Here is a 4,664-nt window from a genome sequence, read left to right as displayed (position 1 = left end):
CAGGTCGTGGGGAAGAGCTCGCCTGCTCCTGAGGGAATCGGCGATAAGATGGAGCTTTGAGGGTGAGCCGCAGGCCGAATCACTCTGCTCGTCGGGACGCAGCCTTTCTAACGCCACGGTGGGCTCGCACCACTCTGGGCCTGCTGCCCACACTGCCTGCGGGGTCCGGGGGAGCGGGATGCTGGCCGGCCGCGCCTGGCTTCTTGGAAAGAGCAGGAAGGAGCGCGAGAATGCAGTTCCGCGGCAGGTGCTCATCCCAGCAGCTTCGGGCTCTCGGTTGTAGTGGTTTTTACACCTATGACAAATGACATGGCCAAACGCACCGTAATGTCTGAAGGTACAGGTAGTCCTGAGCGCCTGCTCGTCACGGAAGAGACTGTCTTGAGAGCACAGGTCTGTTGCAGCGTGGGAAAGCCTGCGTTCCCACGGCGGAATGGCCAGACTGAAACGTGCGCCTTTGCAGTGGCTCGCCCTGCTCTTCTTAGGGAGAGGGATTTAAATCTTGTTGCTTTAGTAGCATCTTCTGGAAGGAGGTCGTTTACGTAAATTCTGTTCCAAAGCTCTGTCGTAATTGCTTCTAAAATGAGGTTGATACTGTATGTATATTAGGCTTGCATAAAACATTTTCAAAAAGAGATGAATGCCTTTCAGAATATAAATTTAGAAACCCAGCACTCTAAAAGTTTTAAAGTGCCGCTTTTACTTACTTTCACCTCTCCATCTGTTCTTTTTCTGGAGAAGCCTCTGTAGAGGAGCAGGATGCAGCCGACAGGCTGTGGCCGGACAGCCGCTACCCAGCACATGGAGCCTGCACGCGCACGATTTGGTCAAAGAAGCCCCCATACTCCCGGTGAAAAAGGCAAGTTGGATTTTTCTGCTTTCTTTTCTGATAGCCACCTCAGATACAAGCCAGTATCATATATACATACATTAAATGCTGCTGGTATTTTAAGAAGTTACATTTAAAAGCAGACTGACAAGTTGTGCCACTCACTTATGCATAGAATTAGTCACAAAGCCAGGATGACATGTTATCTAGAAATAACACAGGCTAGGTGCGGTGGCTCACGCCTGTAATCCCAGCACTTTGGGAGGCCGAGGCGGGCAGATCACAAGGTGAAGAGATCGAGACAATCCTAGCCAACATGGTGAAACCCCATCTCTACTAAAAACACAAAAATCAGCTGAGCGTGGTGGCACACACCTGTAGTCCCAGCTACTCCGGAGGCTGAGGCAGGAGAATCTCTTGAACCTGGGAGACGGAGGTTGCAGTGATCACGCCACCGCTCTCCAGCTTGGCAACAGAGCGAGATTCCATCTCAAAAAAAAAAAAAAAAAAATGCTAGTGCCAGTATCTGAAATTCTGGAAATAAATTTATTTTCACCTTTTCACATTGTAGAGTTCTAAGTTTCTGGAGTCAGGCCCCCAGCATCTGTCTTATGATAAGTCTGTGTCCTTGCAAAAATATTTACCCTGTTTGAACCTTGGATTTTATCATCTGTAAAATCAACATATTAATAGTACTTAACCTCCCAGGTTGTTTTAAGGATTAAATCAGATAATCTGTGTGCCTACCACACAACAAATGCTCAATAAATGTTGACTTTTGTAGTTCTTTCCAGAAACTGTATTTGTCTAGACTTATACTCGAGAACATAGACCAGTTATTGTACTTTTGGAAAGTTTAAAATTCATTATTGTATCATAACACATAAAACTCAATTCTTAGTTGCCCTGTTTAGCTGTGTGTTCTTTTTTAAAAAAAAAAAAAACACACACACACTTTATTTGTTGAGTAACTATTGATGGTGGGCAAAATGTTTAGCTGACAAACGCTTATATACTCTGCATTCTCAGCTGAAATTCAGGGGTGAGTTGAAGTTAAATTGCTTAAATATTGAGGGAAAAATAAACATCTGTATTTAAAATTTAATAAAAAGTTATCTCTTCTTGGGGGTCACAATATGACAACTAATAATTGGGGACTTTTTCTTTTTTTATTTTATATTTATTTGATTTATTTTTTGCCCCCCAAAATGGAGTCTTGCTCTGTTGCCCAGGCTGGAGTACAGTGGTATGATCTCAGCTCACTGCAACTTCCCTCTCCCAGGTTCAAGTGATCTCCTGCCTCAGCCTGTAGAGTAGCTGGGATTACAGGTGCCCACCATCACACCTGGCTAAGTTTTGTATTTTTAGTAGAGAGGGGGTTTCACCATGTAGGCCAGACCAGTCTTGAGCTCCTGACCTCAAGTGATCCACTTGCCTCTGCCTCCCAAAGTGCTGGGATTACAGGCGTGAGCTACCGCGCCCGGCCTAATATCTTTAATTAATATTTTACTTAGGGGAGGTGTCTAACCACCAGATGAGTTTCCAGTTTTCCAAACAAGGTAATAAGAGACTTTGATCCTGCCCATGTAATCGTTAGCATATGTTGGGAGACCTGCAGGCTGGAGCTAAGCAGGGAGTCTGTGAAGAGAGCAAATTAATCCACACTTGGGATTCTAACCTATAATGTTTACCTAGCACCAGCCCTGTTAATTAATTATCAATTTTAATTACCCAGAAGAACACACACATCTTCAGGCTCTGCTGTCTTTCCAGTAGTATGAGTTAGCAGTAGTAGAGTATAGGAGAGCTCCACGGAGATCCATATTCGGACTCTGGAGACCATGACAAAACACATTTCATATTCCAAACTAATATGTAAACTGCCTGTTTTTTTGTTGTTTTTTTTTCTTTTCAGATTTCCAGAAGCTGTTCTGTCAATAACAAAGTCTCAAGGAAAACCACAAAACCACCAACACTAAGATCATTCTTGAGTCCAGTTTGAAAAAGTAGGGTCAAATTCTGCAGAGGCGTTCAAGGGACAGGATACCACCCTAATGCCCATTGTGTGAAGGAAATTGCTCTGTTCACCATTCCTCAGCTTCTGCTTCTGGTTTCAGAGTTCTCTCTATATTGGAGGGTGTTTTAAAGCCAGAGTGGTCTTTATCCACTTCTATTAACACATCTGAATGTGAAGGTCAAGAGGAGAAAGTGACATGTCCTCAGTCAGAGTAGAGTGAACAAGAAAATAAGACAAACAGCGACTGAGCCCCTGGTGTATACTGGGCATTGGCAAGCTACTGGGGATATAGGGATGAAGAAAATGTAATCCCTTCTTCAAGGAGCCCAATCTACCAAGGTAGACAGACATATAGACAAATAGATTATATACTTGCATAGAGAAAAGAAAGAGGAGAAGGGGATCAGCGTGATCTGTGTAAGTAAGTACCCAACCCTCCTGCCACAGATCATATTGCCCTTTATAGCGGGGATGGTAATCCCATCTCTGAATTCCACATGTACTTTGCAGTCACACCACACCCATGTGTGGGTCCTGACTCTACCATTTATAAACAGCATCACTTTCAGCCATTCTCAGCCCTCTAAGCTAGGGTCATTGTCAATAGGGATACTGCCTCACAGGCATCAGAATACCAAAGGAGACCATGTGGGTGAAAGCAACCAACACTGCCCTGGCGGTTCACAGGTGCTTCGAGTTTCCATCTTTTACTTTCAGTCTAACGCAGCACTGCCTGCTTTTTGTTTTTGTTGCTTGGTTTGTTTTTTTCTTACCGTGTTCACCACACTTGTGTCCAAATAGCTTTGGGCTGATGCAAAAGTATCTATGTGGAAGAGAGAGAGAAGAGTTGTTCTCATGGAGGGCCTTCAGATGAGTGTTATAGACTCTAGGCAACTCTCAAAGAGGCTTCTCAAGCAGGGCGGGCAGTGGGAGCTGCTATGGAATCAATGGACAAACATTGACAGGGACTGCTTTGAGAGACTACTCAGTTGAGTATACTCTGTTAAGGGCTAAAACTTTATAGTCATCCCTTAAACACTGCCTGATGGAATCTTCAGGATCGTATTTTGAAGTAAACTATATTTTACAATGTGATATAAATCAAATGAGTTTTTTTTTTTAAATTAGGAATTTCCATAAGTACAAAGCCATTTTTTTTTTTTTTTTTTTTTTGAGGCAGGGTCTCACTCTGTCGCCCAGGCTGGAGTGCAGTGGTGCGATCTCGGCTCACTGCAAACTCCACCTCCCAGGTTCATGCCATTCTCCTGCCTCAGCCTCCTGAGTAGCTGGGACTACAGGTGCCCGCCACCACGCCCGGCTAATTTTTTTATATTTTTAGTAGAGACAGGGTTTCACCGTGTTAGCCAGGATGGTCTCGATCTCCTGACCTTGTGATCCACCCACCTCGGCCTCCCAAAGTGCTGGGATTACAGGCTTGAGCCACCGCGCCTGGCCAAAGCCATTTTAAGGTGTACATTTTAGAGACTAGCTATTATTAAGCAGTCTGTGCATTTGTGTAAACCATAAAGATCTTTCCAGAGGAAGCAAGTCTGTCATACCAGGATATGAAAACGCCCCAGCCCCAGGCTTGAGTAGCCTAGATCACATGAAGCTGACTTCCTCTGAGGAGTCTAGGACCTCAGATATAGGTGGGAGCACACAGTCACCCTCCTGGAAACAGCTAAGACTTGCAGCTCAGGCCTGTGACCTTGCTGATGACAAAGAGGTTAGGGTTGACTAGAGCTCCAGAAAGAATGCAAGTGCGTCTGGAAGGCAGGAAGAAAGTTACTGCAATACTTTATCCTCAGGGTGGAACGA

At 44.6% G+C, this 4,664-nt stretch overlaps 1 long non-coding RNA gene across 1 annotated transcript; it reads left to right on the top strand.

Moving 5' to 3' along the window:
* Positions 1-3: 3 nt before the first annotated feature.
* On the top strand, positions 4-3,947 carry LOC105501492. Its single transcript, XR_001000196.1, has 3 exons — positions 4-247; positions 739-859; positions 2,745-3,947. It is a non-coding gene; the product is annotated as an uncharacterized LOC105501492 (long non-coding RNA).
* Positions 3,948-4,664: the final 717 nt, after the last annotated feature.

Source organism: Colobus angolensis, unplaced genomic scaffold (genome assembly GCF_000951035.1).
Source record: "Colobus angolensis palliatus isolate OR3802 unplaced genomic scaffold, Cang.pa_1.0 Scaffold72, whole genome shotgun sequence".
NCBI classification, from domain to species: Eukaryota; Metazoa; Chordata; class Mammalia; order Primates; family Cercopithecidae; genus Colobus; species Colobus angolensis.
The sequence above is the reverse complement of the archived record's forward strand: the minus strand, read 5'-3'. Positions and strand labels throughout refer to the sequence as shown.